This window comes from Lissotriton vulgaris, chromosome 2_1, assembly GCF_964263255.1.
Source record: "Lissotriton vulgaris chromosome 2_1, aLisVul1.2, whole genome shotgun sequence".
Taxonomy (NCBI): domain Eukaryota; kingdom Metazoa; phylum Chordata; class Amphibia; order Caudata; family Salamandridae; genus Lissotriton; species Lissotriton vulgaris.
Genome location: NC_141687.1, coordinates 88149766 through 88162842, shown reverse-complemented (window position 1 = coordinate 88162842; position 13077 = coordinate 88149766). Strand labels below are relative to the sequence as shown.

Here is a 13077-nt window from a genome sequence, read left to right as displayed (position 1 = left end):
GATTATTCAGAATAGTTACAACTGTTTAAAGAAAGGTATTGCACCCCACCAGGTCTATTTTGAGGCCAGGTTAGCCCCAGCAACGACTCTTCCTCCTGACTGATGGAAAAGTCCATATATACAGATTTCACATGCTATCAAACGCACCGGATACACATAACATACAAGACTGGGCATATTATTAATACTATGAAGCATAGCCTTGTGTTAGTAACGGAAGGATTTAGAAACATTTGTAAGCTACCAGAGTGTGGAATAATAATACTTTCTTCTCCTTTTGAAGTACCATCAACCGCCAAGCCGACTTCGACATCTTATTCCATCGGCAAGATAACATCATCATTAAGAGCAGGAAATCCTATTGGAAACAGAAAAGAAGCAAGCATATAAAACCTTAACTATTTTTTATGACTTGTGGGAATAGTTACGCTCTACAAATTTGCCTCGTATGTGGTGAGAAATGAACAAATGGAGCTGGTTCCCAAACCCCCTAGGCATTTGCCGAACACCAGCTGGCATAAAAGAAGCACGAGATATAAGTAGGGGTGTTGCCTTCTAGGTCCGAGTGAAACTCACAAAAATAGAGTTACTACAGATTATTTAAGGGAAAACATTACATATATATTTTTCCTTTGTTGACCAAGCACAGTAATGACTTAGCTGTGCCAATCAGTGTCTGAAATCAGAGTATCTTGGACAGCTTCACAATCAAAGAGGTTACACAAACATAAATAAGATCAATCAATCTAATGATATTTCTTGTAAAGCACGACTACTCACCCATATAGCAAACACAGGCTATATAGATCAACCTCAACATGCAGAAACAGTTGCCCATAACTGGAAGATGTTTTCTTCATAATGGACACATCAAATTAGCCAGTAGGCCTGCTGAAAAACTCAACTGGATGTACAATTGTTTATTTCGAAAATTAAGAAAATGCTGATCTTTACTGTTTATGTTTATGTTTTAACTTTTCATTAGCATGATGATAACCTCAGGGTGACAAGCAGCGCTCTACAAATCCACCTTACATTACATTATGCTTTCCTTTGATGTTGTCTTTAAAGTTAGCTGTCATTAGCCTCTAAAACTGGTAGCGATATCAAAAGGGGACAGGAATTGTAACCTGGGCACCAATAACAGAAGCACAAATACAAATTAAGATTAAAGTGTCCTAATTTTACTGCTGTGATAAACCTATAAACACAAAATGATGGATCGAGTGCTGAAACTTTTCAGCCACTCACCCCAGTCAAGACATAGGAGTTGCATCATTCTTTAGCCCACTTTGCCAACCCAAGTTGGACCCAGTCATATGCAAATCAGTCCTGACCCTGCTACTCATGAGAACAGTCCAGCCCGAACTGTCAGGCTAGTTCCTCGCTGGACCAGAAATAAGCATCCTGGGACTGGATGCTATCACCCCTCAACCGATAAACCAAAACTGGGTATGGGTTTCCAGACAGTAAGGCCAAACCCTGCCTTAACTATGAATCCAACACAAAATGCCAATACTGTCAGATATTATCAAATACACTTGCTTTTTGCTTGCATATGGACGAGACTGTATGCAAGAAGGAATTTATCACATCAGAATAAATCAATTCAAATCTGCATTTTATTTGCACAAATTATTATTTTTCTTATTTTTTCAGAATCTTTTTCATTTTAAGAAGGCTTTATGAAGCACATTACAAATACACAATACAAAACATCATCATGTCAAAGAATCACCTATATATACCATTCACACTAGAAAAACCTAGCAGTCATACTATAAACTCATTCACACACCTAACACTCTAAAAGGTAAAGAAACACAATTTATGTACAATTATCAGCAGTGTATGGAAAAGAAACCATAGATGTACAATTTCATATAAATCACTTTGATGTACAAGTTAGTTTAATCCTCTTATGGTTTCCACGAGATAAACGTGTTATCAGAACAAAGGGGGGGGTCTACGCGTTTCGAACTCCAAGTTTGAGGAGTTCTCGTCAGGACCAATAGCTGTAAATGACAAAAACATAGGGACCTATATTAGTAAGTGGCCTCTTAGTGCATTAACCTACATGGGTTCAACACCCATAACTCTGCCTCTTACCTCTCTAAATGTTGCAACATGTGCCTCATATAAACCCCAGTATTCGCGGAGCGGGACCACCTGTATGACAATTGAATATATTTACTAGAGTGGCTTAAACCTGACACAGTTCCATAACAGTCATACTCATAGTCATACTTACTTGGTAAGGAGTGTAGTATGTCCTTAGTTCTAAAAACAGGGGGGTAAAGAATACCATCAGTGATCTAAATTGTAAATGGGGACTTAAGGTGTAGCATATAGATTGCGTCGCTTCTTACCGGGTAAATCAATTTAGATACCGGAAAAAGTTGGCTTTGTTTTTTGTCAACTGGCCACGGGGCGTCTGGAGGGAGAAAGAGAATGGACCAACTTTAGCGCTTTTGGACCCTCACCAGCGTTAGTGAGTTGGAGCTGTAGTAGCACACATCGCCTTACCGGTTAGTCCAACGCCGGGAGCCGACCTCTATGTTAGTTCGGGCGCCGGATTTCTTGCGTCTAGGGGATCGAGAGCGGGAGCGGATTAGTTTCTTTGTGATGCGAGCGTTCTAGAAATTAATAGCGGATATGGGCTAAGCTAGTACCTTATAAATCGCTGAGTTCTCCGGTCGGGTCCCGATTCTCCGATCTGTATGTTCGGGACGTCTAAACGTCTATTTACTTCCGGTGTCACGTGATTGAAGCGATCCATTCGGTCGCCATGTTGGAGTGGTTCCATATCTTTACTTGCTTTGGGTATTTCATAGTGGAATCACTCGAAAGTTCGATCTGCAAGTGTTATTTATTCATTAAAGTAATGTATATGTTACTGGGTTCCCTAGACGGGTCCCGTCCTCCGGTCTATCTATTTGAGACATCCTAGTGTCTATGTTCTTCCTAATTCCGGTGTCATATGATAGAAGCGAGTCTTTCGGTCGCCATTTTGGAGTGGTCACAAATTCCCATATCTTTACTTGCTTTTAGTTTTTACTGATGCATTGGCTTGGAATATCACTATACAATCAGTAGTTATTGATTTACGCTCTGTTAATTTGGAAAGGTCTTTCAGCTTATGTATTCCCAAGGGTGGTCTTCCTGTTTAGGGGCATCTAGTGGTTAGGGACCTGTTTCCTTGCTGTTTCTTCAAGTTGGATGTCAGAATGAATATTTTATTATAATTTGAATATCTCAGAAAGTTCATTTAGTCCATTGATTGCCGTGTTAAATCTCACAATCAGAGAGGCTTCTTGTTTGGACAGCTTCCTGTCCACATCACCACCTCTAGGATCTTGTTCCACCTTAAGTAGCACCGTCCATCGGACATCATTGTCATCGTGATTTTGCAATTGCCAATGGCTGACAAGCGGAGCATTGGGTACCTTTCGTTTTATCCTGGATTTGTGTTGTTGGATGCGAGAGCGTACCTCCTGGTTGGTTTTCCCAATATACAGGAGGTTACATGGGCATTTGATGCCATAAATTACGGATTTAGTCTTGCAATTCGTAAATTGCTCATGCTTCCATGACACACCGTTGTGTTTAAACACTGATCCTTCTTCCGTCGAATCACAACAGTTACACCCTCCACATTTATGGTGTCCCTTCACTGGGGGTAAGCCCATCATGCCTCTTAAGTTGGTGGCTGGTTTAGTAGGCAGTGCGGCTCTCACCAATTTATTAGCCAAATTCGATTCTTTTTTTAAGGCGAAAAGTGGTGGTTTTTGAAGGTCTTCGCTTAGGTTTTTCACCAGATGCCAGTTGTTATTTATGACTTTCTTTAGCATATTGGAATTTGGGCAATAGGTGGTTACTAGGACTATTCGGTCCTGTGTCTTTTTGGGCTTTTTTTCCAGAAGGTGTTCTCTCAGAGTCCACCAAGCACGTTTTTTGGAGCGATGTAGCAGTTTTTTGGGGTATCCTCTCTCCATTAGGTTGTTGGTCAATTTGTCAGCATGTTTCTCGTATTCTTGTCTGTCATGACAATTCCTCCGAATTCTTAAATATTGTCCGTAGGATAGATTTTCTTTAAGACTGCGGGGGTGGTTGCTGGTAAAATGTAGCAGTCTATTGCGGTCTGTTTCTTTTTTATAGAGAGTGGTTATTAGACCTCCTTCGTCCGAAGGGTACACTTCTACATCTAGAAATGGGATTTTCTCTCTGGAGAAAACAAGACTGAATTTGATCTCTTGAGTCCTGTTATTAAGCCATTGGTTGAATGTTTTCAATTCCTCTTCAGTGTCAGACCAAATGAAGAACACGTCGTCGATAAAACGACTCCAATGTTTAATGGCATGATGGAATGGATTATTTTGATGAACAAATTTCTCCTCATAGATAGACATAAAGAGGATGGCTAATTCAGGGGCAAATGGACACCCCATGGCTACGCCTCCTGTCTGAAAATAAAAATCACCGTCAAAAAGGAAATAATTGTACTTTAAAGCAAACTGTGCTAATTGTATGATGAAGTCTGTGGGAACTCGTTCCGGCTTCTCTCGTGTATCCAAATAGTATTTTAATGCCTGTATTCCTTCCTCTTGTGGAATTTGAGTATATAAGGATGTTATATCCATAGTAACCAACCACTCTTTTCCTTTTTCAAATTTCACATCTCTTAGTCTATTGATGAAATCAGTGGTGTCCTTAATATAGGATTTTACCTTAGGGACAAATGGCTTGAGAAAAAAGTCCACGAATTTAGAAATTGGTTCCATCAATGACTCACAACCAGATACTATGGGTCGTCCGGGTGGTGTGCTTGCGTCTTTGTGTACTTTAGGGAGTACATAGAAGAGTGGGGTCCTGGGATGTTTTATCTTGAGGTATTCAAATTCCCTTTTTCCAAGGAATCCTTTTTGATAGGCTTCATCAATAATGGAATGCAATTGATGTTTTAATTCCATTGTGGGATCTTTGGACAGTTTGCGGTAGCATTTGATGTCACTAAGTTGTTTTTTGACTTCATTCTGGTACAATAGTCGATCCCATACCACAATAGATCCTCCCTTATCGGCTTGCTTTATTATTACCGATGTATCTTTTGTCAAATCTGTAAGTGCTAAGGATTCGGATTTAGTGATGTTGTATTTCATCCACTGGGTCTTTTTCTCCATTTCTCCAATCGGTGAGAGAATAGTTCTCTCAAAAGTTAGTAGTTCCTTTGGCGTTTTGTAGTTGGGAGGGCAAAACGTTGATTTATTGTGGAGTCCAGTAATCTCCATGTTGGTGTTGCTTGGATTTTCAGTAAAATACGTTTTTAGTCTGATTTTACGAAAAAATTCAATGGTTTCTGTTTTGAGTTTCACGAAGTCAGTCCTTTTGGAGGGGAGAAATGAAAGTCCTTTCTGAAGTATGTTTTCTTCATCCTTGGTTAGGACTTTATTGGAGATATTGAAAATTAGTGATGGCGTCAGTTTTTGTAGTTGTGGCGTCTTGTTGACATCTCCCATGGCTGGTTGTATCTCGGCTTTCCTCGCGGTTTCGGTTGGCCTCTTCCTAAAAAAGGACCCTGTTGATTTTGTTGGAAGGAACCTCTTCTATTATTTGGTCTTCTTTGTTCTATGTTCTCTCCTTCACTATTGCTTCCTGATGATGATGTATCTGAGAACGTTATGTATTTTTGGAATGATCTTCCTTGGTTCTCTTGTAAGTATCTTCTAGAGTCCGGCCGCGAGTAGAAGTCTTGTTGGAGGTACGGGTACACCTTTTCTATGTTAAAACTTTTTTGATCTTTTTCAAACTGATTAGTTTTTTGATTAACGGTGTAATCCTTAAATTCACTAATTTCCTTATCAACTTTATCCAGTAGTCCTTTCGCATCCGTTATTAGTTCGTTGCTAGTTATGCTTGTTTGTAATTTCTCAATTTCCTCCAATTGGACTTTTGATAGTCTGTGGGCTGTCTCAATGGTCAGGACCATCAGGTCCCGGCTACACTTAGTTTCAATGAAACTATATCCCTTTTTGTAGATGGGATCCTCCGTGAATATTACAGGTATGTTTTTGATTTGTAGGCCTCCCGGGATAGTGCCTGCTCTTAAATGTTGGAGGAGAAAATGACCATGTAGGTCTGTCCGGATTTGTTTCTTCCTTAGCCTTAGCAACTTGTCTGTTTCGTTTTGATTCTGTGCTGGCACACTTAATGAGGCGGATGCAAAGAGGGGTGGATCCGCTAGTAGGTTTTTTATATGGTCTTCGCTGTAGGCAAAAGTTTCATTCTCTGACATACTTGACACGCACTCACTCGAATTCTTTCACACACTAAATCACACAAACCAAAGACGCGACGCAGGACAAAGTTCCTGATTCTCCAACTGGAGTAATCAATGTCACAACTATCTCTTGGTCACGTTTCCACACGTAGGGGCTACCACACAGGCTGCTGCCTGCTATCACAATCGATAAACCAAAACTGGGTATGGGTTTCCAGACAGTAAGGCCAAACCCTGCCTTAACTATGAATCCAACACAAAATGCCAATACTGTCAGATATTATCAAATACACTTGCTTTTTGCCTGCATATGGACGAGACTGTATGCAAGAAGGAATTTATCACATCAGAATAAATCTCGTCAGGACCAATAGCTGTAAATGACAAAAACATAGGGACCTATATTAGCCTCTCTGATTGTGAGATTTAACACGGCAATCAATGGACTAAATGAACTTTCTGAGATATTCAAATTATAATAAAATATTCATTCTGACATCCAACTTGAAGAAACAGCAAGGAAACAGGTCCCTAACCACTAGATGCCCCTAAACAGGAAGACCACCCTTGGGAATACATAAGCTGAAAGACCTTTGTGTGAATGAGTTTAGAGTATGACTGCTAGGTTTTTCTAGTGTGAATGGTATATATAGGTGATTCTTTGACATGATGATGTTTTGTATTGTGTATTTGTAATGTGCTTCATAAAGCCTTCTTAAAATGAAAAAGATTCTGAAAAAATAAGAAAAATAATAATTTGTGCTCGCCTCTAACAGGATCACTCCCTTGCCTTCCGCGGGAGTACGTAGCCTCTTGGTTTTTAATTCCTTGTACTCCCACCTTGCAGCGCTTGATAGCGGCCACGCCCACTTCCTGGCCACGCCCCCTTGGGACGCTTTTTAGGAGCTGATTAAAAGCTCACCCTCAACAGGATCACTCCCTTGCCTTCCGCGGGAGCTCGTAGCCTCATTTTGTTTTTAACTCCCTCCACTCTCACTTTGCAGCGCTTGATCGCGCTTTTTAATCCACATTTCGCTTACCTGCCTCAGGGACCTTGCCCTCGTCCCTCCCTCCCGCGCAGCCGAGCTTGACGCTGCCGCGGCATCACTTCCCATCGCCTGCCGCCTTCAGCGGACGCTCCCCCGGCCACGCCCACTTTTGGCCACGCCCCCCTGGGACGCTTTTTAGGAGCTGATTACAAGCTCGCCTCTAACAGGATCACTCCCTTGCCTTCCGCGGGAGTACGTAGCCTCTTGGTTTTTAATTCCTTGTACTCCCACCTTGCAGCGCTTGATCGCGGCCACGCCCACTTCCTGGCCACGCCCCCTTGGGACGCTTTTTAGGAGCTGATTAAAAGCTCACCCTCAACAGGATCACTCCCTTGCCTTCCGCGGGAGCTCGTAGCCTCATTTTGTTTTTAACTCCCTCCACTCTCACTTTGCAGCGCTTGATCGCGCTTTTTAATCCACATTTCGCTTACCTGCCTCAGGGACCTTGCCCTCGTCCCTCCCTCCCGCGCAGCCGAGCTTGACGCTGCCGCGGCATCACTTCCCATCGCCTGCCGCCTTCAGCGGACGCTCCCCCGGCCACGCCCACTTTTGGCCACGCCCCCCGGGACGCTTTTTAGGAGCTGATTACAAGCTCGCCTCTAACAGGATCACTCCCTTGCCTTCCGCGGGAGTACGTAGCCTCTTGGTTTTTAATTCCTTGTACTCCCACCTTGCAGCGCTTGATCGCGGCCACGCCCACTTCCTGGCCACGCCCCCTTGGGACGCTTTTTAGGAGCTGATTAAAAGCTCACCCTCAACAGGATCACTCCCTTGCCTTCCGCGGGAGCTCGTAGCCTCATTTTGTTTTTAACTCCCTCCACTCTCACTTTGCAGCGCTTGATCGCGCTTTTTAATCCACATTTCGCTTACCTGCCTCAGGGACCTTGCCCTCGTCCCTCCCTCCCGCGCAGCCGAGCTTGACGCTGCCGCGGCATCACTTCCCATCGCCTGCCGCCTTCAGCGGACGCTCCCCCGGCCACGCCCACTTTTGGCCACGCCCCCTAAACTTCACTATTAATCATGTGCCTCCACCGTTCGCGCAGCGGACGGGCGCAGCGGGCGCGCCGTTTGCGCGCCGAAGGCGCGCCTAAGGCAAGCCCGTCTGCGCCCGTCCGCGACGGGCCGGGACCAGGGGCCACAGACTCCGCCCCTCCTCTGATGTATTCTTCTGCCCAACTTTCCTCCTTTTCCGCTACTACCCCCCTCTCTCCTTCCACAGTCAAACATTTATCTTTGCACGGTATTCATGTCCCCTCCCCCACTAGCCCAGTTTTGCCCATTTCCCCTCCCTTAATCTCTTCCTCGCCTCCCCTTGTTCGCGCTTCCCCTGGTTTCCCCGCTGCCTCTGCTTTTCTTCTCAACACTCGCTCTGCTATAAAAAATCAAACCGCTCTCTTTAACCTTTTGGACACTGACTCCCCGGACTTCCTTTTTCTTACTGAGACCTGGCTCTCCTCGGATTCCCTCCCTGACCTTCTGGCTATTCTCCCTAGCACCTATTATGCTCTCCGCGCTGACCGCCCTGATGGCAAAACTGGTGGTGGAGTGGCTATGATAGTCCGCCGCTCCTTGCAATTCCAGCTCCTCCCGCATCCTAGCATCCCTGGTGTCGACTTCCTGGTGGCCCGCTCGCTTTAGCTTCCTGTTCCCCTCACGGTGATCCTTCTGTATCGCCCCCCGCAAAACATGCCATCATTTGTGTCTACCCTGCAGGACCTCCTGGCCACTTTGGCTGTAAATAACTCCTCGCTACTCCTACTCGGGGACTTCAATTTTTGGCCGGGTGACCCGAGGGAGGACTCCTCTTCTAAAGACTTTTCTGCCACCCTTCGTTGTCTTAATTTCCTCCCTCATGTCTCGGCCCCCACTCACACCCATGGCCATACCCTGGACCAGATCTGGTCCTTGCGTTGCAATCCCTCGCTTAATTCAATTTCCCCCTGCGTTTGGTCTGATCATTTTTTGATCTCCTTTTCTATCGACCTAGGCCAATCCGAGAAAGCCCCCTTGCCCAAAAACATCTGGGCCCGGAGTTGGAACAAGATTGATCTTAACGATCTCTCTTCCTCTCTGTCTTCATCGGCTCCCACCCTGACCGACCTCTCTGTGGAGAATCAGGCGGATGCTATTAACATCTGGCTTTCCTCGGCCTGCGATCGGGCTGCTCCACTCAAAAAGATCCGATCTGCTCGCCCCCACGACGCTCACAAGTGGTTTTCCAGCGACCTCAGATCCCTGAAATTAGACCTCAGGCGCTCTGAGCGTCGCTGGCGCCGTAACTATTGCCCCACCCTCCGCCTCACTTACAAGGCCCTCTTAAATACTTATAAACTGGCCATCTTAGCGGCCAAATCCAAATACTTTTCGGAGCGTGTAGCTCTCGCGGCTAACAAATCACGCGAGATATTTTCACTGGTGCGCAGTCTCGCCACCTCCGACCGTGCTAGTCTGTCCCCCGCTCCTTCTCAGTCCCTCTGTCATTCTCTGAATGATTATTTTATCAATAAAATAATCACCATCAAGGCTAACATTCCGACTGTATCTCAACTCAACTTACCGGATCATGTCCTCTCTTTATCCTCTGTTCTGGATCATTTTACACCCATTTCACCTGAGCTCTTCCGTGACCTTCTTGTAAAGGTCAAGTCCGGCTCTCCGGCGGATTGTGCACCTGCACGGATCCTCAGAACCCTATACACCTGCTGCCCCACCCCTCCTTTAACCCTTCTTAACTCTTCCTTGGCTCTGGGTTCTGTCCCCCTCTTCTTCAAAACTGCCATTGTGCTTCCTATCCTGAAGAAAGCTGGCCTGGACCCCTCCCTCCCATCGAACTTTAGGCCGATCTCCCTTCTTCCCTACCTTGGGAAGATTCTTGAGAGCTACGTAACATCTTGTCTCTCCAATTTCATCGAGGAAAATAACATCCTGGCCTCTCACCAGGCTGGCTTCCGACCAGGCCACTCTACCGAGAGTGTGGTCCTTGCGGTCCTGGATGAACTGAAGGGGGAGGCCGACAGTAATCTCCCCCAGGCCCTAGTCCTGCTGGATCTGTCCGCTGCGTTTGATACGGTCGACCACGCCATTCTTCTCGACCGTGTCAGCGCAGCGGGCATTCAGGGCACTGCCCTCTCCTGGATCGCGTCCTTTCTTCAGGGCAGATCACAGGCAGTTCACCTCTCCGATTTTGCTGCACCCCCCCTCCCGGTCACTTGTGGGGTTCCCCAAGGTTCCTCCCTTTCCCCTCTTCTTTTCAATCTTTACATCCGCCCCCTTATTTCTTCTCTTCTCGGTCTGGGGGTCTCTGTGTATAACTACGCAGATGACCTCCAGCTCGTCTTTGATCTATCTTCTCCTACTCACTCTCTCCCCAAGTTCAGCTCTACTCTTGTCTTTATCTCCCAATGGATGAGCTTCAATCATTTGAAGCTCAACCCTGACAAGACAGAGCTTGTTCTCACTGGTGGCCCCTCTAATCCCTGGTCCTCTGCTCATTGGCCCCTTTCCTTCGGTCCTCCCCCCTCCCCAGTCCCCACTGCCCGGACCATGGGTATTAAGATCAGCAATGATCTTTCTATGCATGCGCACATCAGTTCCGTCGTTTCCTCCTGCTTTCATTCCCTCCGTCTTATTCGAAAAATTTCCCGGTTTTTTTCTGTTGATGCCCTCAAAGCCATCATTTCTGCCCTCATCACATCCCGCCTGGATTATGGTAATGGCCTGTACGTAGGCATCCCGGCCTACGAAATCCGCCGGCTCCAGGCCATCCAGAACCAGGCTGCCCGTCTTGTTTTCCGTCTTCCTAAGTTTTCCCACATCACTCCCGCCCTTAAATCCCTCCACTGGCTCCCCGTTCACTTTAGATCCCAGTTCAAACTTGCCTGCTTGGCTTTTCGGGCGCATGCCCGCTCCGCTCCTCTCTTCATTAATTCTTTAATCTCTTCTCATGCCCCTTGTCGCTCTCTTCGTTCGTCTTCCCTTTCTCTTCTTCACGTCCCCCGCTTCCGCAAATCCCGCACCGGCGGCACCCGCTTCTCGGTGCGGGCTCCCCAGATTTGGAATACTCTCCCCCTCTCCATTCGCTCCATTCCCATCTTTTCACACTTTCGCAAAGCTCTAAAAACGTTCTTCTTTCTTCAGGCTTTTCCCGACTAACTTCCCCCGGACCCCTTGGCTGACTTGGATGTGTTCCTTAGCGCCAGGAAGCCGCTTGGCCGCAGTGCGCTCTAGAAATACTTCTTTCATTTCATTTCATTTCATTTCAAATAAAATGCAGATTTGAATTGATTTATTCTGATGTGATAAATTCCTTCTTGCATACAGTCTCGTCCATATGCAGGCAAAAATCACCCCTCAACAGCCAGGATAGATTGAATCCAGTGGTACAGCGAGGAGGGACCCACGTTTGGGCATACCCTTGGCCACTTAGGGCAAACATAGCATTCACAACAAATTGATGGATGGAGTGCTGAAACTTTTCAATCACTCAAGCGCGGTCAAGAGATCGGAGTTGAATCCATCACTCACCATGCCTCCCCGGTTTGAACCTACCCTTTTGCAATTCAGTCTTCACCCTGCTCCTCATGAGAACAGTCTAGACCGAACTACAAGGCCAGGTCCTCCCTGAACCACAGAAAGATACATCTTCAAGGTATTATCCCTCATCAGCCAGTTAGCTTATGAGGCTGGGTCTAAACTGTGATGAGCAGAAAATCGATGTATTAAACCCAGATCTGTGATTGGTGGTAAATGTTTGATTTGTTCAGCATTCTGTCCATCAGTTGTTCTTTTTGCTTTTGTCGCCCTAAGTGGGAAGGGTATTCCCAGACATGGGACCCTTGCTCACTGTGCCACTGAATTAAAGCTATTCTGGCTGATGAGAGGCGATACCCTGAAACCGGCCCCAGGATACTTGTTTCTGGTCTGGAGAGAACCTGGCCTGGCAGCTCGGGCTGGACTGTTCCCATAGGAAGAAGGATCAAGACTGATTTGCATATGGATGGGCCCAAACAGGGTGATGTGGCGATCAAAACAAAACAATGGATTAAACCTAGATCTGTGACTGGGGGGGGGGGTGAATGTTTGATTTATTCAGTATTCTGTCCATCATCTGCTCTTTTTGTGATAAACTCTGTAGTCACACATTGTCGAATGGCACTTACTATTTCAAAGGTAGAAGTAAGTAAACAAATTTGAAACAGCCCAAGTAAGAAATATTTTAAAAACAAGTTAAACTTAAAGTTTAATAGCAAGGTAACACCTTCTTAGGTTTCACCTAGACAGCTCATGCACTGACCTGAGAGACTATTGTTTAGATACAGCGGGCTTACAGCCAGCCCATATCTTGCCATTTGTTAGTTTTAGCATTGCTCTCATTTGCTTTGCTTCCATTTGCAGGTCACAGCATGCAGACGTCATATCTGTTTCTTGATTTTGGCCCTCCCCTTGAGCATGGACCAAGTACTTGTGTCCATACACTGCTCCCGTTTTTTAAGGTACTTTTTTGTGTTCGTGAGTGATTCTGTTTTCAGTCCGTCTTCCATATCCCCATACATATAGATGCTATGCTCTCCCACCTGCCCCCCTATCCATGTTGCTTCTTGTCTCTCCCACCCTTTACCCTCTACTCTATACCACTGCACTCTATGGCACTGCACTCTACACCCCTGCACCACTGTATGCAACTGTAGAAAGACAAATCAAGCGCACACAACAAATGTAATGATATGAGTAATCATAGTAAGGTGTTAAGGA

At 45.6% G+C, this 13077-nt stretch overlaps 1 pseudogene across 1 annotated transcript in view; it reads right to left on the bottom strand.

The window, feature by feature from the left end:
• Positions 1-13077, bottom strand: part of LOC147729622 (uncharacterized) — a 98239-nt pseudogene that overhangs the window by 43740 nt on the left and 41422 nt on the right. The window contains exon 4 of the transcript XR_015308338.1: positions 245-358. The product of XR_015308338.1 is annotated as an uncharacterized LOC147729622 (transcript). The remainder of the gene's footprint in view (positions 1-244; positions 359-13077) is intronic.